This window comes from Prionailurus viverrinus, chromosome C1 (assembly GCF_022837055.1).
Source record: "Prionailurus viverrinus isolate Anna chromosome C1, UM_Priviv_1.0, whole genome shotgun sequence".
In the NCBI taxonomy this organism is placed as follows: domain Eukaryota; kingdom Metazoa; phylum Chordata; class Mammalia; order Carnivora; family Felidae; genus Prionailurus; species Prionailurus viverrinus.
Window position 1 is genome coordinate 69183030 of NC_062568.1, and position 26320 is coordinate 69209349.

Consider the following 26320-nt stretch of genomic DNA (forward strand, 5'->3'; position numbering starts at 1 on the left):
GTTAGGAAAGTTTTCTGCTATGATTTGCTCACATAACCCTTCTCTCCCAATTTTCTCTCTTCCTCTTCTGGGACCCCTATGATTCTAATGTTGTTCTTGTTTAATGAGTCACTGGTTTCTCTAATTCTTAAATCTTACTCTTTGCCTTAATCTCCCTCTTTTTTTCTGCTTCATTATTCTCCCTAAGTTTGTCCTCTATATCGCTGATTCTCTGTTCTGCCTTGTCCATCCTTGCCGCTGCTGCATCCATCCGTGATTGCAGCTCAGTTATAGCATTTTTAATTTCATTCTGGCTATTTTTTACTTCTTTTATCTCTGCAGAAAGGGATTCTTCTATTTTCAACTCCAGCTAGTATTCTTATTATCGTGATTCTAAATTCTGGTTCAGACATCTTGCTTGTATCTGTGTTGGTTAAATCCCTGGCTGTCGTTTCTTCCTGCTCTTTCTTTTGGGGTGAATTCCTTCGTTTTGTCATTTTGAAGGGAGAAAAGGAATTAATGAGGTAGAAAAATTGAAATTAAAAAAATTAAAATTAAAAAAATATTAAAATTAAAAATTAAAAACACAGACACACAAAAAGTGAATAGATGATGCTAGATACTAGGTGTGTTTTGGTCTGGGTGTTGAAAGTGGTTTGACAGATTAGAGAAAAAAAAGGGGGGGGAAGAAAAAAAAGAAATCGTTTGAGAATTTGAAAAAATGAATACATTGAAGTAAACTAAAATGAGATGATGGGGGTAAAATAGAATTTGAAAAATTATATACAAAAGTAAAGAATATAGTAGAAAAAAATTAAAGAAAAATAGTTTTTAATAAAAATTAAAAATAAATATGATTTTTTTCTTTTCCTGTATTTAAGAAAAAAGAAAAGAAAAGAAAAAGAGAAAAAAAATTAAAAAAAAGAAATCGGTTGAAAGTTTGAAAAAGTGAATACACTGTAGTAGACTAAAATAAAATGATGGAAGTAAAGTAGAATTTGAAAAAATTTACATAGAAGCAAAAAATATAGTAATATAAATTAAGTAGAAATATTTTTAATAGAAATTGAAAGTAAAAATGAAGTTTTTCTCTTTCCGCATTCAAGAAAAAGAAATGAAAAAGAGAAAAAAAAAGAAAAAAGGAAATTGTTTGAAAATTTGAAAAGGTGGATACACTGAAGTAGACTAACATAAAATGATGGAAGTAAAGTAGAATTTGAAAAAATTTACACCAAAGTAAAAAATATAGTAATAAAAATTAAAGAAAAATATTTTTAATAAAAATTAAAAATAAAAATGAACTTTTTCTCTTTCTGTATTCAAGAAAAAGAAAAGAATTGTAAAAGAGAAAAAAAGAAAAAAAGAAAGAAAATTGAATAGGTGAACCTGCTAACAGATTGAAGTAGGACTGAAATTTCTTTGTTTTCCCCTAGAAGTCAGTCTGTGTAGCTCTTTATAGTCCATAAATTAAGCTGGCGGTGAGACTTGTGTTCTTGAAGAGTGAAGTTGGCCCAGATGGGCAGGGTTCAGCGTAACAGCTCTGCTCTCCAATAGATGGCACTGCTAGCTTACTGGGGTGGATTGTTGCGGTGCTCGTAGGTGCATATGCGCTTACGTGGGAGAGGTGAAAATGGCACCATCCAGCCACCCAGTCTGTTCTCCCGGAACCACAATCGCGCACGTGTCCTCTGTCTTCAGCTCTTGTCCACTCCCCACTTTTTCACTGTCTGTGACCAAGCCCCAGGCAGTATCTCTGTCCCAAGTTTTGTCTCAGATGCGGCTGTTTTCCCCGGCCCCTTACTTCTGAAGGACTGCGGCTTTGACCCATTCTGCCCCTCTGCAGGAGGATCTCACTGAACAATGGCCGAATGAGCAATGGCTGAATATCGGCTGCGCCCAGGAACGCCCACTGGACCCTGCTGCTGCCGGTGCCCCAATACTGCAGCCAGGTGCCAGCCTGCCCCAGAAAAAGTTCACGAGACGGTGTAGCAGCAGTGTTTCAGGGATTATGGAAAATCACAACACACATCTGGCACCAGGCTTTACCCTTAATGACCTTGCCCCAGCACCAGCGAATGTGGCAGCCTTCTGGAGTCTGCTGGGACCAGGTGGCTTCAACAGTCTCTACCATATGTCCTTCCAGCAGTGGAACCGCTTTTCCCTGTGTGGCCCGAGAACCTCCTGGACCCCACTCTGTTCCTGGGGATTTGCCCTTTCCACCAGAGCACCGCAAGATATCGAGCTGCAGAGTTGCAGACTTTGCGCTCCCCTTGTTTACAGTCTTAGTGGAATTTAAACCCTCTCCTTTCTCCTTTCTCCCTTTTTAGTTTAGTCCCTGTGGCTGTTTCCAATTTTCCACTTTCTCTCCAGTTGCTTTTGGTGAGGGGTGCTTTTCCCGTGTTCTCCCTCCCTCCCCAGTCTCTGTCCTCTCTGCCCACAAAAGTGGTTTCCTACCCTCTATGGCTTCTCGCTTCCCAAATTCACCTCTGCACACCACATACCTGCTGAATTCTGTGGTTCAGGTTGTGCAGATTGTTGTGTTAATCCTCCAATCAGTTTTCTAGGTGTGTAGAATGGTTTAGTGTTGGTCTGACTGTATTTCATGGATGTGAGACACACAAAAAACTTCCATGCTGTTCTGTCATCTTGGCTCCTGCACCACCACTATTCTATTTCTGTTTCAATAGATTTACCTTTTTATATAAATTATATATAAATATAAATTTTATATATTTTGTATACATTTATATAACATTTTATTTATTTAAAAAATTTTAGTGTTTATTTATTTTTGAGAGAGAGAGACAGAGCATGAGCAGTGGAGGGACATAGAGAGAGGGAGAGAGAATCCGAAACAGGCTCCAGGCTGTCAGCACAGAGCCAATGCCTGGCTTGAACTCACAAACTGCAAGATCATGACCTGAGCTGAAGTCAAATGCTCATCTGACTGAGCCACCTAGGGGCCCCTATAACATTTTATATAAATGTAATCTATCTGGGTTCTTTCTCTTAGCATAATATTTTTGAGGCTCATCCATATTGTAGCATGTATTGTTTTTTTCCTTTTTATTACTGAATATCATTCCATTTCAGCATTACTTTATATATCTATTTTTACAGGACAATGTATATATATTTTCCTGTTGGTGAGAGATTAACATATGCAGGTTGATTAAACAAATAGGGCTCAAGGGGTGCCTGGGTGGCTAAGTTAAGTGTCAGACTCTTTATTTCAGCTCAGGTCATGAGCTCATGGTTGAGACTGAGCCCTGGACTGGGGCCCTGCACTGTCAGTACAGAGCCTACTTGGGATTCTCTCCCTCCCCCTCTCTCTGCCCCTCCCCTGCTTGTGAGCAGGCATGCGGTCTCCCGCCTCTCTCTCTCAAAAAAAACATAAACTTTTTTTAAAAAGTAGGGTTTAAAATTTATATAAAGTATGATATCAATTCTATAAAAGACTTTACTTTGTACTGAGGTCAAATATTTACTCACACCACTCCCAAATGTGTGAAGAATAGTAACTGATCTCAATCTCTTTGAGACCCCTTCCTGCAGGGTAGTGAAGAAAGATGGAAACTTTTCAATTAAAATTATCTCAAGCTCTTTCATTTCAAAGTGATCTGATTTTGGATTCTGTCTGTTTAGGTGGACAAAGTACAAACTGCAGTCTCTGCTGGAGGTCAGGCAACCTCCTTCAATGGAAGGATGGCATAGCTGGTCAGCCTCTGGGTTCTGACACCCTGCAGTGTCCTCATTACCCTGCACAATTTCATCTCATCCCACTACCTCCCCAGGGTACAAGGCAGAGCCACCCAATAGAAATATTATGCAAATCACACATGTAATTTTAAATTTTCTAGTAGCCACACTTAAAGATATAAAAAGTGACAGGTGGAATTGACTTTAATAATAAATTTTATTTAATTCAATATATCCAGAAACATTGTCATTTCAACATGCTATCAATATAAAATTTAATTTTTTAATTTTTTATTTTTTTTAAAGAGAGGATGAACATAAGTGGGGAAGAAGGGTAGAGGAAGAAAGAGAGTGAGAGAGAGAGAGAGCAAGAATCTTAAGCAGGCTCCATGCTCAGTGTCAAGCCTGATGCGGGGCTCGATCCCATGACCCTGGGATCACAACCTGAGCCTAAACCAAGAGTTGGATGCTCAACTGACTGAGCCACCTAAGTGCCCCTTAACAAGATATTTTACATTTTTTTTTAAAATATGAAGTCTCTGAAACCTGTACATTTTATACTTTCAGCACATTTTGATTTGGACTAGTCACATTTCAAGGGCAGAATAACCTCAATGTGATGAATAGATACTGCGTGGGCCACTGGAGGTTTACAGTAAAGCTGAACGCCCTTCTTGGCCATGGATGGTTGAGTGGCTGGTCTACTGGCAGATTCTGACTTTCTTACAGGGTTAATGATATACTTTATGCAAATTTTGAACCCTGCTTTTTTCATCATCTTGAATAATTCAGGGTCTTCACTACCCTTGGCAGTGTGTCCCTGATATCTCTTGCCTCATTTCTTATACGATCCACTGAACCATACTGGCCTCAGCCTTAGGATGTGGGCCAACATATGCTGCTACTGACCACATACGCTGCCATTGCTTTTGGTCCTCAGCTCTCCTCCAAGTCTTGCCAGACCTGGTTTTCCCAGCACACGACTTATACTTCCAATAAGACTTTGGGCAAGCCATGAGAAACAAATATTTTCTCATGCAATCCCTAAATATCTCCCTCTGTTCCCATGTCATGGTAGACAGGATGCCATGCTAAATGCAAGGCTTCCCTGGGAGACATTTTATATCAGGAAAGTGGAGACTTAGCCCCATGTTCTTGGATTTTCCCAGTGCTACCTCAGTATTTCTTCTAAGCCTCAACCCTCACAGTTGATCCACTAAGGGGTAGAAAGTGATGAAGCTGGTTTCTCAGAACCTCACCTACTTCTCCTTTTCATACCAGTGGAATGGCCAAAGGGAAACATGATTTCTAGGAGAAATAAAATAGATGAAGTCAATATTTTAAAAATGTTGTTTCTGTAATATTTATATAAATAAAAAAATCTTGAAAGAAACATAACCCTATGATAACAGTTTTTTTTTCCTCCAGGAAATAAAATGAAAGATGGTTTTGATTTTCACCTGTATTTTCCAAAATTTCCACAATGAGCATACATTTCTGAAGTAAGAAGAAACAATAGTAGTTTTGAAAACAATAAATAAAACATACTTTTCTGGGGCACGTGGGTGGCTCAGCTGGTTAAGCGTCTGACTTTGGCTCAGGTCATGATCTCATGGTTTGTGAGTTTAAGCCCCAAGTCATGTCAAGCTTTGTGCTGACAGCTCAGAGCCTGGAGCCTTCTTCAGATTCTGTGACTCCCTCTCTCTCTGCCCCTCCCCTGCTCATGCTCTGTCTCTCTGTTTCTCAAAATAAACATTAAGAAACTTTTTAAAAAATCCATACTTTTCCATGTTCATTGATTGGCTGTGGGCTTCAAACTGATGTGCAAAGTGGTAAGTCACATAGAAGGGAATATACTGAATCAAATATAAAAGTATTAAATAGAAGATACCCTTTCCACATAACAGAAGTATCAGACTTTAAAATAAACATAAGAACATACATGTCTCTTTTATTATTTGCCACAGTGTTTATACCTTGTATTATCTAATTTCCCTAATTCTACACCCCAGGTCCTTTGCTAGCCCTCCCACGTTGTCATGTGACCTCCTAATGGCCTTCTTTTCCCACCCACTTGCTGGAAGTTAAACTCTCTTCTCTTGCATACAGCGGTTCTTTCTCTCTAGCAGGGCTCTGAATGCTCTCCTTCCCCTCAGCCTTCTTACTCAGCCTATTGGGGCCAATGCTGCAGCACGAGCCATTGCAGTGTGTGGCTCTGTAAGCCACAATGGTTCTGTGAGGTATATTTATATTGTCTACAAACACTTTTTTTTTCTGAGCATTCTTTATGTTAGATATGCACAGGGAAGAGTAGGATGCAAGGACTTGTAATGGCCATGTCTCATTTTTTTTTTTTTGTCTTTAGATTCATTGCTTCCCATTACCACTGAAAGTTGCAGAGTAAATAAGAAATTAGATCATCCTTCCATGCACAGGGCCCTCTCTCCTCTTGTCATTATGACATTTTGTAAAGGCTTGTTAAAATGTTCAATCTCTAACTTTTCAGCTCTGTCCTCCCTCTGTATTTGCCAGTTCTTATCTTTACAAGGATGGTTGTAATTGTGACATTTCACTTATTTATATCCATTGTTGTTCCTTGTCATTTAATAAAAAGCCCACTTTTCCCACTTACCTCCTTTGTAATAACTTTAACAGTTTTAAATTTTTAGCTATATGCCCTGGAAGGTAATTTAAAGATTCCTAAAGCATTTTAGGAACCTTTCTTGGCTAAGCAGCTCCTCTGGATAACATTTCATAAGAGAAGACTGAATGGAGCTGGCATGACCAACAAATGGAAGGGAAAGATGTAAGAAATTCATCAGCCACCCAATACCATACACTCTGTGATCAAATGTATATGACATTCCAGAAGAGGCAAAATGGTAGCAAAGAGTCATGGTTAGGGGAGTTGTCTATAGAGTTGCGCAAAGGGAGATTGAGGAATGCACTTGTTGTGATGAGCATAGGGCTTTGTACGTAAGTATTGAATCACAAAACTGCACACTTGAAAAATTAATGTTATACTGATTGTTGACTAACTGGGACTTAGATAACAACTAAATATAAATAAATAATAAAAAAAGAAATTCATTAGTCAATGTTAATGTAATACGAGAGCCCTGGTTGCATTCTTTGCTACAACAGAATCCCCTGGGAAATATTTAAAAGTCCTGATGCCTAGACAAAGCTCCAGATCAATTAAATCAAAATCTGTGGCATTAGGATTTTGGTCCCAACAGTTTTTGAAAATCTTCAGGGGATTCTGAAGTGCAGTGAAGTTTGAAGTTTAGTGTACCAGAGTTCTTTTTATACTTTCTGAAGTATGGGCCCAAAATCATCTATTGGGTTCTTGAGAAGATCCTACTTTTTGTAGAAGTGCCCCTGAATTCTTTTTTCCAATGCGATTCCCTCATTGAAGTAGTCCAGGGAAGTCATGGAGGTAAAACTTCATATTCACGGAGGAGGTTAGCAATTCAAGAATCCTCTGCAAGCAAAAATCTTGCATGTTTCTGTCTAAGCAGCTGTGTGTGTGTATGTGTGTGTGTGTGTGTGTGTGTGTGTGTGTGTGCATACATGTGCACGGATGTGTGTGTAATGGAGAAAGCATTGCTTTCTGTAGTAACAAACATTAGATTTCAGTTATTGTTTCCAAAGGAATGGAGTTTTTCTATGTTGCAAAACAGTACATATTTGAAGTTTAAGATGGTGATGACCATGTGGGAAGGAAGAAACTAGAGCCAGCTGCCTTCCTAACACTAAATTGGCTTTGTTAATCTAGTGTGTGTTTTTGGGGTGCTTGCCAATAGCAGGCAATTGACAATTATTGCATTTTCTAAGTAGTAAAACCAGATGTTTCTATTTTTCCATGTCTTTTCTTAACAATATGCAATATTCAGTATGTTGTATTGGAAGACATTATGGGCATTTAAAGTGGGTTCATAGTCTAATCTGTGAGATTTTAAAGAGTACATTTATTAGAGTGACTTCAACAGAAACTTTACAAACATTTGTTATGTTTTTGCTTCTCAGCAAGAGATTTCCCAAAATTAGTAGAATACTCTCGTTCATTAAATCTCTGTCAACCAAATCCCTTTTCCAAGTGGATGTGCCAAATGATGTCAACCAAAGATCACTGTGAGGCATTAAACAAATACAGTTCTTAGTAAGACTGTCTGTTGTGTTTTTTAAGTGATATCAGAAATGTTTCACAAATTAGCATTAATTTAAAAGACTGAAATAGATCCTACTGTTAGCCAACATGCTATCTTCCAATCCGTAGAGGTAATTTTGTCTAAAAATAATAATAATACTTAGAACCTGTTCATCAGTATAACATAACTATGAGTGTGTGTGTGTGTGTGTGTGTGTGTGTGTGTGTGTGTGTGTTTTCATATATTGGGGCATGAATATATAGATTATGTGGACATAATTGTAGTAGTCTGTGAATGAATCTTAGCTGACCAAGCATAGTTGACAGAGGGAGGCTAAGAAGTTTATGAACAAAGCAATGTACAGTAATTTTAATGTGAAAATAAACAAGCAAGCTTGTGCCAGTGGGCAGACGGAGCACCAGCTGGGCAAAGATGGCTCAGCTGAGGGTCATTGTAGAGGTCTTGGATGATGATTTATCTCCCCAGGTATGCAAGTCCAGCTTCAGATCTGTGATCCTTTTTAAACCACAGCAATCAGATAATGTCTTTTGTTCAGTAGTTTGGGTTGCTTTTACTTTATTGTTTACAACTTTGATTTTTGATTTTAGAAATCTTTGCTCATTAAAAAAGCTCCTGGATTTCTACCGTATGCCACACTGAGTTGTCTGGTGCAGTTAGGACACAAAATGGAATGTTAGCAGGTGTGTGTTTGGTAGAGGGCGGGCAATATTCAGAAACCCTTATAATACATTTTTTATACAAAATGTGCATTATTTCTTCCCTGTAGTGAGCACCATTATTTGTCCTCCATACAAACATGTCAGTGAAGTGACCACAGATGCTATGATTTCAAATAGAATGGCCAGATGCTATGGTATTCTCAAGAATCTGTTATCTCATATTCTCTTCCCCAGGAACACAGACTTTTATCTTGGTCCATAATTAATGCTACAGACATTTGAAAGTTCCTCATTGGGCATCAGTTTGTTTTGATACTGCATTGCCTTCCTTCCACTTACCACTTACATCTGTAGAGGTAAATTATTTTCTGTGTCTTTTCTGCAGCAAAGGGACGCTGTGTCCTCCAAGGCTCCACACAGTATTTGTGAGTGAAGTGGAGGCAAGCATTCTTTAGGTTTACTGAGGTTTTTATAACGAACTCCATAGCTAGGGAGTTTTACTAAGCACTTTCAGGTAATGAAATACTCACCTTTTAGGCATAAACTTTAGGAAGATCTTCTAAAGATGCAGGGCTAGGTAGGCAGAAACTTAACAACCATGGTTACATGAAACAAGTATCAAGTCATGGATTGGGAGACATGTAAAGGTAACTTTCACAAAATACCTCCACTGTGGTGGGTAGAGTATAGCTTCAAGCACTGGTTCATCCTTCCTTTCTTTGCTTGGAACCGCTCCTATAAGAAAAATACACACACACACGCACACACACACACGGCTATCAGATGATATTAAATAATACTTAGTGAAAGAAACATGCTTACATTCTAGGTTATTTTCTTACTTTATGTATTTTAATATGAGATTTATAAAGTCATGTTATTTTAGAGCTCGGAGGAATCTTGGAAAGCATCTAGCCCAGCCCCCTTGTATTAACTAGGGTTCTAGTTTGCAAACAACAGAAAGTATTTCTACTTGAATTTTGCAATAAAAATATTTTATATTAGGGTAGCTTACAGAATCATTTTAAGAACTGAGCATAGAAAATGTTTGAGAATGACAGAGGCTGGGAAGATAAGAAGAGTCAAGACTGGGGGCGCCTGGGTGGCTCAGTCGGCTGAGTGTTGGACTCCTGATCTTGGCTCAGGTCACTATCTCACAGTTTGTGAGTTCAAGCCCCACATTGGGCTCAACGCTGAAAGTTCAGAGCCTGCTTGGGATTATGTATCTCCCTCTTTCTGCCCCTCCCCAGCTCTCTCTCTCTCTCTTGGTCTCTCTCTCAAAATAAGAATAAATAAAAAGAGTCAAGACTGTACCCCAATTCCCTGCACAGAATCATCCCTGCAGGTCCAATCACTGAATATTAGATGCCACAACTTGGGTTTTCTCCTCTGCCATCTCTGGACTCTGAACATCCCCCTTGGCAATGCTGCTTTTATCCACACCCCTGCCATGCTTCTACTGCCAGTATCCTTGACAGTGTCTCCACAGGCCCCGCTTCTTTGCATCACTGGCTTCCAAGTGCAGCACCCGAAGGGCTGAACTCAGATCAAGTGCTCATGAGCTAGTTGCAAACGTGGGAAAGCAAGTATCTGACATCACGTTACAGGAGGGATTTATTAGAAAGAAGAAGGGGGCCCAGATGCTGAGAAAAGAAAAGGAAAGAAAAATATAAATGAATGTCTTTTATAGTCCACAACTGTAGTTGGCAAAATCAACATACCCTTCTTTTTATACTACTCTGCCAAGAAATGTCCTTCTACCCAACACTGTAATTTTACCTTGTACAACCCCAAACATGCTTACCCCATTCCTAAAGGGAATCAACTCGAAGTCTTATTTATTACATTTTGTCTAGCTCTAAATTCAAGATCTCTAAGTGAGATCTTTTTGTCTTACTGTCTTCTGGTTCTGCTATGATCCATTTCAATATTTCATGATCTATGGACTAAATTTTACTCTACTACCAAGAAACATGCCTTAAGTAAAATTGTAAGGAAAAGAGAGGTGAAGAAGTCAGGCAGAAAATTATTATATATATGAAAAGAATTTTGGATTTGGATCTTTTCCTGGGCTAGTGGTGTGTAGGGCGATACTTTCCCCTGATGCTGGGCAGTGGCAGAGAGCTGCAGCCTCCTGTCAGCCACACGAGGGTGAACAACCGATACACTTACACTCACACAACCATCCTTTTTTCACTTTTAGTACAGTATTTAATAAATTACATGAGATATTCCACAGCCTAAAATATTCCAGAGCCTAAAGTAGGCTCTGTGTTAGATAATTTTGCCCAACTGTAGGCTAATGCAAATGTTTTGAGCACATTTAAGGTAGGCTAGGCTAAGCTATGTTTGGTAGGTTAGGTGTATTAGACACATTTTTGATTGACAATATTTTCAACTTATGATGGGTTTATTGAGAGGTAACCCCATCATAAGTTGAGGAAGATCTTTATTTATACATATTATATATAGGTATCTCTGTGTGTGTATGTAAATGGCAGATGATGAATACCTTCTTTCAGTAAATGGTCAAGATCACAATTCAAATTTATTATTCTCTTTTTCTACTATGCATTACATTTGCTGTTTGCTTTCAGCCAGCATCTTGGCTGGGTGAGGTTCTTTACCCAATGGGTTGACTTATACTGGCTTGTATATGATGACTTTTACCATTGGCCATGCAATACCACAAGGTATCCTAGAAGTTCCTTAGATTCCATCTACTTCTTTCTGCCTCTGTTAAATGACAGCAGTCCTATTTCCCTCTGATATCAATTGTTCCAGCCACCACTGTAACTTCCTTTTCTACTTCTTTACTTAGTGGTATGATAAACCCCAAAAGGCAAATATTTGCATCAGTTCCTTTCAATGTAACTTACTCCTGGTAGAAGTACTAGAAATTAAAACCAACAGAGAGTAGAGTCTCAGGGATGGGAAAAAGAGATTTTGCAAATGTGTCTTTAGGGTTAATAGTGAAAAACACCTTTCCCACCTGTACTTACTGGTCCACCTATGTACATGATCTGGCTGGGTTGTGAAATAGCACAATATATTGGCCATTACTTCAGAGGAAAACCACCTCCTATAGAATAGCACCCAACCTTCCAAAATATTATCTTGCAGCTTATCACGTATCTGGGTCTTCAACAGGCCATTTCTTTGTTTTATAAGGACAGCAGCATGTGGGCTTCAGCTCATTGTCTTACTTCTTGCACAGTTAAGGGAGTTCCTTAGGAAGAAGCAATATCTTGTGGGATATACTAGGAGTGCACGAATAGTGCAAACATGGTATGTAGGGAAAGAAAATCCAAACTCTTTTGCCTTTCCCATGATAGCATGAATGTGATATAATGTTTTAACTAGGTAACACTGTCTAATTCTCCTGTTATATTTTACTCTGTCAAGGGCTCAGAGTGACAGTAGCCAGATTAGCCTTGAGAAAGGTAAATTCATGTAACTGAGCAATGTATAGCTTCTGTTCTCTTCACTGGGAGAATTTTATCATGAGCCCATTGAACAGATACCAGTCTGTTGGAGAAGAAGACCGACACAAACCTAGCAGATCATCTCTCCCACCTAATTCTTTAAAATCACCCCTAAATTATTCCCACACTCTGAACCCATTTCTTTAGGTCCATCAACATAATCTCTCTGAATCTTCCTGTCACAAATCCTCCAATCACATTCCTTCAATGTCCCTAATCAGCTGGCCAAACCATTGACTACTGCCAACAAATTGTCATTAATCCATTATTTATTCATTTACTTTAAAAATATTTGAGTACCTAATATGTGACAGTCACTGCTTTACCTCAGGTAAAGTGAACGTTAAGATATTCCTCTTGACATTATACCTACATGGAAAATTTCACTTCTTTACCATCTTCCAGGGAGATTTCCCAGCAAGGCTATCCACCATAGCATTCTACTTCTGTCTGAGGCCAGTAGATGTGTAGACCTAGCTATAAAACTGGCTCATTTGTTTTTTTTTTCTTTCTTGGCTCGTTTTTTCCCAGTAAGCTAGTTACTGAGAATTCCCCTTGGCCATATGTGTGGGTTGAGGGACAGATGTTAATGTGGAAAGTAAGCCACTGGTTCATACAAATTACCTGTGCCTTCTGATCCTGCTCAAGCCCAATGTACTTTCATTTCATTAGTCTGTGCTGCTAATCATGCCCAGCTTTATGACCAGGTGGTTCAGATAACATTCAGCTCCTTAGGAGTAGCTAGAGTCTCACTGTCACCAAGTGTCTTAAAGTCAAAAGTCCAGTTGATACCCACCCTCATCTATAAAAGATAGATAAGAAAATAATACTTATCTCATAGGGTTGTTATGACAAATAAAGTTAAAACATGGGAGCACTTACTACAATGCCTACTGTGTTGTGCCTGCTTGACAAATGATAGTTACCATAATAATTACCAGGATCCATTAGTAAACCAAGAGCTAGCTCTTAAAAGAAAAATAGCAACTTGCAAAGAAGGCATGAGTGTGCTGTTGAATCCTGAGGGTTTCTACTAGACAAGATCTATAGAACATTCTGATCATCCAGAATACACCAGTGAATCCACAGTGTCAGGGCCAAGTGGCATTGCTGTCTGCACTGTGGCTTAGACCAGCTGGACAGCTTTCTTTTTCTCTGGCCCCTTTTCAAAACTAGCTTTTTAGGTCACCCGCTAAACTGACTAGAGAGGCATTCCCAAATGCCGATTTTGCTGCTCTCAAAAACTGATTTTTTTTTAATGGAAAATAGAACCATGTGTCTTTCGCTTCGAACTGGAGTAAGATCTATATTGAAATTTCTACCCTACACTGCCTGTCTCTCTGATCTTAGGCAGGTTACTTACCTCTCTGAACACTCCCACATGGTTATCAGAATTATAATTATAGAAATAATATCTATAAATTACATGGGTTAAAATACACATTTGGTAATATTAGTTCCTCTCCATACTTTCCTCCTTACCTATAATATTTAACCAACTGTCTTCTGGCTTTGCCACATGGATGTCTCTCTGGCACTTCAACAAAATTCTTCATTCCCCAGATGGAGCTATTCATCACTGCTTCTGATCTGTTCTTCCTCCGCTGTTGCCTTTTGGATAAATAACACCATCACTCACCTCACCACCCAATCAGAAGCCTAGACAACTCCACCCTCCCTCACTCCCCATTCCCATAGCCAAAGGTTTATAAATCCCATGAATTTACCATTTGAATATTGATCCCCGTTGCTATCCTGATCAGCCTACTATTACCTCTTACCAGAATTAAAGCTATAACTTCTTACTATTTCAGCCTTGCCACAGTGCAAACGTATCTAGTCATGTCATTCTGATACCAAAAACCCTTCAGTGGTTTATCTTCACACTTCTGGTAAAGCTCAGACGCCATAATATTGTTTATTAGAGGATCATGGTCAGACTCTCCTTCACTTTTATAAAAAATATTTTTATTTATTTATTTATTGAGAGAGAGAGAAAGAGAAAGAGAGCAGGGGAGGGGCAGAGGGAGAGAGAGCAGCCTCCACTCTCAGCACAGAGCCAGGCATGTAGGTTGATTCCCACAACACTGGGATCGTGACCTAGGCCGAAATCAAGAGTCAGATGCTCAAATGACTGAGCCACCCAGTTGCCCCTCTGTTTCATCTTTTATCTCCCACCTGACCTCTGCCCATCCCACTCCTCATTAGACTACTACACTCTACCAGTTCCTAAATGGCCCCAGTATTTCTCTTGCTTCTACGGGTTCTTCAAACAGACTGTTCTTACTTGTTTATGTCTCCACTCAAATATGACTTCCTCAGAGGCCTTCTCTGGCACTTAAACAAGGTTAGATCTTCTTCATACATGTTCTTATGGGCCTGTTGTGATGAACTGTTTTATAAATGACCCTATAATTTATTGGCATAAGACAACAATGATGTTATTATTATGCTTATGGATTCATTGGGTCAGGAGTTTGGACAGATCCCAGAGAGGATGTCTTGTCTCTGATCCTTGAGGTCTGGACTATCAGCCTGGAAGACATGAATGACTGGGGAGGACTTGAATGCCTGGGGCTGGAATGATCTGGTGACTTCCTCCTTAATTAGGACTGGAATGACTAGAAACCTAGGTATAGCTGGAAACTATCAAGTGGAGCTCTGCATGGTCACTCTTTGAAGCTTGACTTCTTCAAAGCACAGTGGGCTTAGAGTAGCTGAACTTCCTACAGGGTACTTCAGAGCTCCAGAAGCCCATCTTCCAACAAACAAAGCAGAAGCCTCATGATCTAGAAATCACATAGTATTACTTCTTTTTATTAAAAAAATATTTTTTAACATTCATTCATTTTTGAGAGACAGAGAGGGACAGAGCATGAGTGGGAGAGAGAGAGGAGGACACAAAATCAGAAGCAGGCTCCAGTCTGTCAGCACAGAGCCTGACATCGGGCTCAAACTCATCGACTGTGAGATCATGACCTGAGCTGAAGTTGGACACTCAACCAACTGAGTCACCCAGGTGCCCCCACATAGTGTTACTTCTATTTTGTCTTTTGTTCAGAGTAGTTATAAGCCCAATGAGATTCAAGTGAAGGAAATTTAGCCCCAAATAATTAAATTATCAAACAATTTGTCATCATGTTTAAAGACCATCACAATGGAACAAATGGGCAGAAGACATGAATAGATACTTTTCCAAAGATCTCCACATGGCTAACAGACACATGAAAAGATGCTCAATATCACTCATCATCAGGGAAATACAAATCAAAACCACATTAAGATACCACCTCACACCAGACAGAGTGGCTAAAATGAGCAACTCAGGAAACAATAGATGTTGGTGAGCATGTAGAGAAACAGGAACCCTCTTGCATTGTTGGTGGGAATGCAAACTGGTGTAGCCACTCTGGAAAACAGTGTGGAGGTTCCTCAAAAGATTAAAATAGAATTACCCTATGACCCAGAAATAGCACTACTAGGAATTTATCCAAAATACAGGGTGCTGATTCATAGGGACACATGTACCCCAATGTTTATAGCAGTGCAGTCAACAATAGCCAAATTATGGAAAGGGCCAAAATGTCCACCAACTGATGAATGGATAAAAAAGATGTGGTTTGTATATACAATGGAATACTTCTTGGCAATGAGAAAGAATGAAATCTTTCCATTTGCAACAATGTGGATGGAACTGGAGGGTATTATGCTAAGGGAAATAAGTCAGCAGAGAAAGACAGATATCATATGTTTTCCCTCATATGTGGAAGTTGAGAAACTTAACAAAAGACCATGGGAGAAGGGAAAGAAAATAAAATAGTTACAAACAGGAAAGCAAATCATAAGAGACTCCTAAATACAGAGAACAAACCAAGGGTTGATGGGTCGGGGGGAGGGGAAAATGGGCGATAGGCACTGAGGAGGGCACTTGTTGGGATGAGCACTGGGTGTTGTATGTAAGTGATGAATCACGGGAATCTACCTTTAAAGCCAAGAGCACACTGTATACACTGTATGCTAGCTAACGTGACACTATCTAAAAAAAAGACCATCACAATGCCCTATATCTGCACAATCTCAACACCCATATTTTAGTTGTAATTACTTGTTAGATTTTTATCTTTTCCAATAAATTGTAAATTCTATAAGAGTGGAATCTGTGTCTACACAATACCCTCGTATTTTGTACATTGTAGGTAGCACACAATCTTAATAAATATTCATCAAGTGGGAGAATGCGTATAATTAGAGGAAAGTACTATTCGACAAATGGTAGGGCCTCAATTTGTTGTAGATGAAGGAGCCACACTTGTCTTTGTTGTGGTTAAACTAGAGGAATAAGGAATTGCCTCACTCTTTTGGTTATTTATCCCCCTTTTCTTTTCCTACACAGAAAATAATACCATCTCAAAAGTGTCAAGCCTAAGTGTTAAATGTCATAAATCATAAAGGTTACCTAGTTCAATGCTTTTAATTTTTTTAATTTTTTCTACTACCTCTACAAATGGTCATACATCCTAGGTATGTATCTCCGGATGCTAAACTTGCATCTCCCAGGGCAAGTCCATTTCATTGCATCAGTCCATTTCATCTTTGGACAGCTATTGAATTTTCTTTCCTCTTGTTATTTCTTTATGTTTTGGTAGTAAGCCCAGTTCCGTCTCACCAGCTTCCACACATTACTCCTCCTTCTATTGCTTGAGATAATGTGGAACAAGTCTGAACCTTCCTTCCCTTGACAACCATTTAAATACTGAGAATAGTTATATATTTCTCTTCCCCCATCTCCATCTCCATTCCTATAGGCCCTTTATTTTATAAGCTCTTTTTGGAGAGGTATGTTTTCAACTCATTTGTCATTTGCAGTGGAGGAGGGGCTTAGGGGGAAACCCTCACTGGCCAAAGGGGCCCGTTGTGATTCAGCACACATCACGGTTCAGGGTCACTATGGAAATAATTATAAAAGGATAAAAATTATTTTTTTAACATTTATTTATTTTGAGAGATTAAGAGTGGGGAAGGGGCAGAGAGAGAGGAAGGGAGAGAGAATCTCAAGCAGGCTCCATTCCATCAGCACGGACACTGAGGTCAGTACCTGAGATCATAACCTACCGAGCCACCCAGGTACCCCACAAAGGACAGGCATTATTGTAAATAAAGATTATTACTTAGGAAATTATTTCTGTCAGTATCTAATATACATTTGTTTAAATAAGATAAGTTTATATCTACAAGCAAACTAATTTGATTAGACAGAGGTATTAACATGAGATCAATCTTCAAGGCAGAGGCCCCAGAGTACGAAGACAGTGGATGAGGTTGGTTTCACTTGCAGAAGGAAGTAAATGGAAAACCTCTCTAGTTCCGGGTGGATCTTGGGCCAATAGATTAAGATTCTACTTGTTACTACCTACATTATGACTCCTCCTAATTACACTGATTGTTAACTTGGAACGAACCTTTCTATTTAGAGCAGCTGTTGGACTTCTTGAATCTTGGTGGTCTGGGAGGAGAGTTACTATCTGCTCAGTGGCTTAAAATCATAGAGCTGCTTAGCCCTGTCATGCTATCCAAAGGAGCCCCTTTCCATCACCATAGCCAAGTGAGACAGCAAAAAGGCAGCCAGCACAAAGGAGTAATTGTTAAGTTTTTCCCTTTTGTTTTCTGGTTTGAACCACATCTACCCTTCTGTTTTTTTGTATCATCTGTAAGCTAAGAATATTTTTTACAGTTTTAAATGCCTGGGTAAGAAAGAAATAATGTGAAAACCATATGAAATTTAAATTTCTGTGTCCATAAGCAATGTCTCATTTGAACATAACCATGTCCATTCATTTGTCCATGACTACTTTTGTATGCCACCATGACACATAAAGAGTGACATACACAGCAGCAGTAAGGCCCACAATCACTGTGTATCTGTGTGTGACATACAGTGGCTGTATGAGCAACAGGCCTGAAATATGTATTATCTCACCCTCTAAAGAAAAGTCTGCTGACCCCAGGTCTAGTGGGATGGTAGAAGGAAAGGACATTTATGCTGTTGCTTTTTGCAAAATATCCTTGTATATTTGGGTTCTATCCTTAACTAGTCTCTAGATAAACTGAACTGGAATGAAGGAAAGCTAGGAAGACCTGACATTTTATTCACTCTAATGCACTATTCTCTCCTCTGATTGCATCCTTTTTTTTCCCATTCTATTTCATAGTAAAGCACTTCAAGCTCTAGGTACGCTCTGACCCTCTGCCAAAGCAGAGCAGAATTAAAAGCTTCTTCCCCAAGACACATGTTAATTAATCTTGTCCAGGTAACATAGCGTTTGTGCATGGGTATATGAATCACTTTTTAAAATCTATATTAAACTAATGATCATCTTTCTCTCTTTTCTCCACTTTTTTCTTTAACTTTGGTAAAATCTCAAGTTTAAGTAAGAGTTGCAAAAATGGCACAAAGAATTTCTACCCAGATTTACTAATTTTTAGTATTTTGCCCTATTTGCTTTATCATTTGTACTCTTGCTCCCTCTGGCCCACCACCCCACCCCCACACACTGTGGTCTGCCATATTATTTAAAAGAAAGTGCGGGCAAGTAGCAGGAGTTGCTGTGCTTCAGCTCCCTCCCCGCCTATGCCTTCCTGGCTCCCTGCTGCAATGAGCTTCCTCAAAAGGTCCCTGCTGCCATTGAGGCTGAGGGCTTTGGCGACAGCCAGACACTGAGGCTGTGCTGAATGGCAGGGGCCTCAGCACCGGCCCCTTTGATATCACTGAGAGGTACCTGTCTTGGTTTGGTGACTCTGGATTGGGATTCTTAATGGAATACCCCACCATTAGTTTACATGCAGTGTCCAGGGACTTAAATGCCTATCCATGAGAGCATTTGTATGTTATGGTGAATGCCAAATTTGGAGAAGAATCAAAAGAATCTGTTGCTGGAGAAGACAGTGATGATGCTGTCGAACCTATTGCTGAATTTAGATTTGCGCCTAATGATAAGTCAGCATTGGAGGCAACATTCGCTGCAATGGGTGAATGCCAGGCTTTGCATTCAGATCCTGAGGACGAAGATTCAGATGATTGCAGTGGAGAAGATTATGATGTGGAAGCATGTGAACAAGGGCAGGGAGACATCCCTACATTTTACACCTGTGAAGCAGGACTATCCAATATAACAGCAGAAGGCCGAGCCTCACTGGGGAGATTAGAAGAAATGCTTTCTCAGTCTGTGAGCAGCCGGCATAACATGGCTGGTCTGGACAAAAGACTCAACAAGAGATTATGAAGATGGGATGGAGGTAGATACTACACCAACAGTTGTTGAGCAGGTGGAGGATGCAGACATTGATCACTGAAAATGATTTATGCTGCTGTGGGATTCTGCTCCTGACTGCAGAAAGAACTTGGTGCCTCTTCTACTGTGGAGGGGGTGTTGATGAAAGTCTTTTTCTTTCTCCCAAACTTACCCGAATCAGTTCTCTTTTGAGACAGACTATACGGAGACAAAAAGTTGTTACCAGTAGAAGAAACTATGACCTTTATTAACAAAGGTGAATTAACTTAACCAAGAGGGTATCTGTAGTTTATCATCTACCTCAAAACTTTCTGTGTATAGGTACCCTCAGAGTGGGCCTACAGTTCCTGCCTTTACTGTATGCATCTTCTGTAGCCTAGCAGTACTATGTGGTGAGAACGCATAGGCACTTGAAGGTGTAGGTGGACTGACTGGGAAGAAGGGGGGCTGAGTCTAAGATATACCCCCTTAGAGCCTAAGGATCCCCTTACCTCTTAAAAAGAAAGACAAAGGGATCTCAGAGAAATCCTGACCTCCACTCATTCTCCATAAGGGTAAGTTTCTTTTTACTAACTTGGGACACAGATAAATTCATTCAGGCATCACAAGGGAGCCTCTTGGGAAGTATCCTAGCCACATATACCACTAACACAAGTGCTTCTGACTACCTTTTACTCCTTTCACCACGTTTCACAAGTCTGTTTTGTTATAATCTCTTAGTTTATATCCTTTCATTCTAACTTCTTGGGTCGGTGTCCATAACAACAGGTGAAATTGGGATGTAAGTACTCCGAGTGCTGCAGATGAAATTGTTTTGTCTTTGTTATAGTTTAACAAATAAATCCAGGTTTTCTAAAAAAAAAAAAAATAAAGAAAATTTCAGACATCATGAAATCTCACCACTAAATATTTTGGCATGATTTAGCTAAGAATAAGGACAGTCGCCTACTTAACCACAATACCACTGTGATAGCTAAGAAAATGAACAAAAACTCCATAATATCCTCCTGCATCTAGTCTATATTCCAGTTTCCCTAGTTGATATTTAAATTTTTTCATAGCCTCCCCAACTAAGATAATATAACCACATGAAGAAAAAAATTATTTCAACTAACTTTTGAAACTAGTGCTTTTTACAGCCTTTGTTGGATGAATTCTAAGGGAAAACTTTCCGTTTTCCCTGGAAAAAAATCCTAAACTTCACTCAGTAGGTTTAATATTTGTGCTAATTGTGACCTTGAAATATTCTACATTTGTGGTAGGACAAAACATTTAAAAGAACGTTTTAATGTTAATGGGGCTAGGACTGTGTGTACAAGAAAAGATACCAATGTTAAATTAATAAAATTTTAAAATATTGGTATTAAACATAAAATGAAGATATCAATAAGGACTTGTGATTTTTTTTTTGTTTGTTTTAAATAAATTTTTCTCTCTCTGGAAATAGTCACTGAAATGGCCTAGAAACAATGACACTTCAATAGCAATGAGTATATCTGGTACTATTTAAGTCTGTGATGGCCCTCCCTTCTGTTATCCCTCTGTAACTGGGGTCACTACACTTTTTCTGTAAAGGGCTAGATAATAAATATTTCAACCTGTGGGCATACACTGCAGGTGCTAAATCACACAGACTAGCATCTACCTCAATTTAGGTATTGATTCCTAAATATTATTTTCTCTTTTTTTCCCCCATTTCTTTTTCTTTCTTCCAAGGTTTTATTTAAATTCAAGTTAGTTAAGGGATGCCTGGATGGCCTAGTCAGTTAAGTATCTGACTTTGGCTCAGGTCATGATCTCACAGTTTGTGGGTTCGAGTACCACATCGGGCTCTGTGCTGAATTGCTCAGAGCCTGGAGCCTGCTTCAGAGTCTGTCTCCTTCTCTCTCTGCTCCTCCTCTGCTCACTCTCTGTCTCACTCTGTCTGTCAAAAATATATAAATGTAAAAAAAATTTTTTTAATTCAAGTTAGTTACCATATAGTGTAGTATTGGTTTCAGGAATAGAATTTAGTGATCCATCATTTACATATAGCACCCAGTGGTCATCCCAACAAGTGCCCTCCTTAGTGCCCATCACCGATTTAGCCCATCCCCCCACTTATGTCCCCTCTAGCAACTCTGTTTGTTCTCTGTATTTTTAAAAAATTTTTCTTTAATGTTTATTTATTTTTGAGAGAAGGAGACAGAGTGTGAGCAGGGGAGGGTCAGAGAAAGAGCGAGACACAGAATTCAAACAGGCTCCAGGCTCTGAGCTGTCAGCACAGAGCCTAACCCAGAGCTCGAACTCACAAACTGTGAGATCATGACCTGAGCCAAAGCCGGATGTTCAACCAACTGAGCCACCCAGGCACCCCTCTTGGTTCTCCGTAATTAAGAATCTCTTATGGTTTGTGTCCCTCTCTTTTTTTAATCTTATTTTATTTTTCCTTCCCTTCCCCTATGTTCATCTATTTTGTTTCTTAAATTCCTCATATGAGTGAAATCATATGGTATTTGTCTTCCTCTGACTGACTTATTTCACTTAGCGTAATTCTTTCTATCCACATTGTCGCAAATGGCAAGATTTCATTCATTTTAATGGCAGAGTGATATTCCATTATGTGTATGTATATGTATATTTATATGTATATATATACATATATATACATATATATGTGTATATATATATGTGTGTGTGTGTATATATATATATATATATATATATATATATATATATATATATAACTCATCTTTATCCGTTCATCCGTTGATGGACATTTGGCCTCTTTCCACAATTTGACTATTATTGATAGTGCTGCTATAAACAGTGGGGTGCATGTGCCCCTTCAAATCAGTGTTTTTGTATCCTTTGGGTAAATACCTAGTAGTGCAATTGCTGGGTCATGGTGTAGTTCCCTACTGGTTTCCAGAGTGGCTGCACCAGTTTTCATTCCCACCAGCAGTGTAAGGGGGTTCCCCTTTCTCCGCATCATCACGAACAGCTGCTATTTCCTGAGTTGTTAATTTTAGCCATTCTGACAGGTGTAAGTTGGTAGCTCATTGTGGCTTTGATTCGCTCTAACCATCATTTTCACCTAAAGGCACCAGGATTAATTGAAAAGAAAATGGCTGATTCTAGGTCTAGAGCTGAGAAATTATAAGTGGAGCTTAGACTGTTTTATTTTGTCAGCTCATAAATGTTGAAGAAATAATAGATTTAGAAACTGGCACTTTTTTTTTCAATATATGAAGTTTATTGTCAAATTGGTTTCCATACAACACCCAGTGCTCATCCCAAAAGGTGCCCTCCTCAATATCCATCACCCACCCTCCCCTCCCTCCCACCCCCCTTCAACCCTCAGTTTGTTCTCAGTTTTTAAGAGTCTCTTGGGGCACCTGGGTGGCTCAGTTGGTTGAGCGGCCGACTTCGTTCAGGTCACGGTCTTGCGGTTCGTGAGTTCGAGCCCCCCGTCGGGCTCTGTGCTGACAGCTCAGAGCCTGGAGCCTGTTTTGGATTCTGTGTCTCCCTCTCTCTGCCCCTCCCCTGTCTCTCTCTGTCTCAAAAATAAATAAACGTTAAAAAAATTTAAAAAAAAAAGTCTCTTATGCTTTGGCTCTCTCCCACTCTAACCTCTTTTTTTTTTTCCTTCCCCTCCCCCATGGGTTTCTGTTAAGTTTCTCAGGATCCACATAAAAGTGAAAACATATGGTATCTGTCTTTCTCTGTATGGCTTATTTCACTTAGCATAACACTCTCCAGTTCCATCCATGTTGCTACAAAGGGCCATATTTCATTCTTTCTCATTGCCGCATAGTATTCCATTGTGTATATAAACCACAATTTCTTTATCCATTCATCAAGGCTTTGTGGTCTCCTGTGACCAGTCTCAATCCTGTCCTTATATCAGGATATCAGCTATAGACAATATGTAAACTAATGGGTGTGGCTCTGTTCCAATAAAACTTTATTTACAAAAAATAAAGTGGGGTATTGGATTTGGCCTGTGAGTTATAGTTGGTCAACCCTTCCTTGTTTGAGACTTAACTTACAGGAAATTCAGGGGGAAGAGGAATGAAAGGAAATAATTAGATACCAAGAGAAAATAATCAGATAAATCCAAAATGACAGACATGTTGTAAAACCACTTTAAATGCTTCAAAAAAGTGAGTATCATGGGTAAAAGAACGGATAGAACTGTTCAGACTAAAATAAACTAGTGAGACATAACCCGTTTCAGTGTGTGGATCTAGATAACAATCTTTTTTTTAATGTTTATTTTTTATTTTTGAGAGAGCGAGAGAGAAAGACAGAGCACGAGTGGGGGAGGGGTAGAGAAAGAGGGAGACAGAATCTGAAGCAGGGTCCAGGCTCTCAGCTGTCAGCACAGAGCCTGACATGGGGCTCGAACCCACAGACGTGAGATCATGACCTGAGCAGAAGTCGGACACTCAACCGACTCAGCCACTCAGCACTCAGCCACCGATGGCGCCCCAACAACCATTTAATTTTATACATGGGCCACTAAACCCTGCGTCTCCACCCCCATTCTTGTGCAGATGATTTTTTGGATGAATGTACAGAATCTTTTGATTATCCTCTCCCTCCATCAGAATGATTTACAATCACTACCAGAACGACCAGTTTGAGAATGTCTCAACCCTCCTGGGTTGCTTTTCAAAGTCTCATGACATAAAATTGATCGTATTTTTTTACTAAACTTTTGATTACAATTATTAAGAAAGCAAGTTTATGAAGAAAGAGGCAGAAAAAAAAAACACCTATGCTTTAATCACCAATCTTTAATTATCATCAGTTACAAGCAAGCTTGTATCATTTGACCCTTATATTCCCAAAGGAAAAGAAACATTTACTTGTTCCTGATAACAATCTAAGCAGATAACTGTATTTTTACTAATAATTATAAGGCGACCTTCCTTATTCACCTGCAATTTTCCTGTGAGACATGACTTGGAATTAAAATCTCAATTTGTTTCAGAAAATGTCATTTAGAACTCCTAAGTTCTGCTATAGAAAATTAACTTAAAAATAACTTGTCAGTTGAAAACGGGTTTTACCCATGGGGGAGGGAAAGGAAAAAAGAAAGAGGTTAGAGTGGGAGAGAGCCAAAGCATAAGAGACTCTTAAAAACTGAGAACAAACTGAGGGTTGATGGGGGGTGGGAGGGAGGGGAGGGTGGGTGATGGGTATTGAGGAGGGTACCTTTTGGGATGAGCACTGGGTGTTTATGGAAACCAATTTGACAATAAATTTCATATATTGCAAAAAAAAAAAAGAAAACGAATTTTAAATTAACATCAACATCTCTTTGTACTGAAACTATTTTAAGAAAGTTATTTTCCAAGCTTGAAATATCATATACTTTAGAGCAAACTAATAAAGACAAGTAAGATTTCTTATAGACCAAGACAAGATGTTTTTTCCCCCCAATTCACACCTTACTGCCATGACACTTTTCTGTTCTCCCAGTAAAGCCTATACACAAATTTAGAGCAGACTTCCTTACATTCAACTAATCTTTACTAGTCTGATCATCCCTTCCTTGATTTTTCCACTCTTGTTTTAGTTTCCTTAATAAGTCATCTTTGTGAGGACAAAGCTGTTTCAAAATCAGGGCTTAATGTCCCTCGTCACATTGAAAGTTTCTCCTGCTTTTGCTTCTTAGGGGAGATGTTTTTGAACTTCACAGTGGCTTTTCAGTTATGTTTAACAAAGGGCTAAATAAAATGTGTGCTACCAGTAACATACAAAATCAAACAAGATAAATTTAAACACAGTTCACTGTTTCTACCTTTTTTATCCTACAAACCATCCTTACAGGATGATAGTTTTAAATGATCTTTTCCAACCTATAAAATAGATCTTGGGCCACTACAAGTATTGCCTGCAGATATTAGCCAAGAAGTTCAATGAAATCCCAGACATCACTACAAAAGAAAGCAAAAACATGAATTGGCATGTGTATAAAAATCACCATAAATTTGCATTTGGGAGACTGAATGATTCCTAGTGTGATTCAGAAAAATGATGAGTATGACTCATTGGGCTATTCTTTGTAGAGGGCCAGAGTTGATGAACTGAGCCTCTAGTAAGGAACTCAGTGGTGATTTTATTCCAAATCTATTAACCTATTTAATTTATAAGTTAATAATAACCGAATGCCTTCTATATTGTCATAGAGTAATGAACAAAAAGGACAGTCCCTGATTTCAAGGACCTGACGGTCTAAATGGGGAATTTAAATACTCTTGGTGAGAGCAAGCGCAAAGTACTATGGGAACACATGGAAACAGCATCTAAACCAGGTAGGCGGTGGCAGGGGGGTCAGGAAGTCTTCGTGGTAGAAGGAAACATCTTTCAGAAAGGGGAAATATCTTTCTGCCAAATACCTGTGGCTGTTTTAAGGAGGTGCCAATAATTTGGTATAGTTGAAGCATAGGATTTGGAGTGGTTTGGGGAAAGGTTCCAGTGAGAGAAAAGGTTGAGTAGATATATAGAGGCCAAATTATGAAAGTCCTCAAAAGCCTTAAATCTTGTAGGGTTTGAGTAGGGTAAATTCTGACTTTTTAAATTTATTAATTATAATTAATTGAGTCAAACAATTACTATATATTTAGTGGTTTATACCCTATTTCCCAAAAAAAGTTTAATGTATGCACAGAGATTAAACAAATTCCAGAATACTAGAATAAAAAACTATGGAAATAATTACCCTGGGAAATTGCACATGTTAATGTATTAATGGGTTCAAAATGGGATTAGACACACAAAATGGATGTAGTAGGTTATTAGGGGAACTTGTTTATTTAAGGCCCTCCCACAGAGGGATCTCATTGGCATGATCAGACACTGAGTCTCAGACAGAATGTTTTCTTGGTCTGAGTTAGTATTATGTGTCTTAGGTATTTATAACCTTATCCCTTATGTATACATACCCATCTATTTGGGGTACTCTTAGTAAATATGATCTTCAGGTGAGCTTAGAACATCAGAGAATATTTAGAAACCTGAAGTCCATATCTACTTTTGGGGAAAAT

The 26320-nt window shown here is 39.0% G+C and overlaps 1 protein-coding gene and 1 pseudogene across 2 annotated transcripts in view; both read left to right on the top strand.

Annotated features, from left to right (window-relative positions):
* CCDC148 (coiled-coil domain containing 148) overlaps positions 1 to 26320 on the top strand; it is a 255078-nt gene that overhangs the window by 200696 nt on the left and 28062 nt on the right. The window lies entirely within an intron of this gene.
* LOC125172769 (methylosome subunit pICln-like) lies at positions 8262 to 19425 on the top strand (annotated as a pseudogene).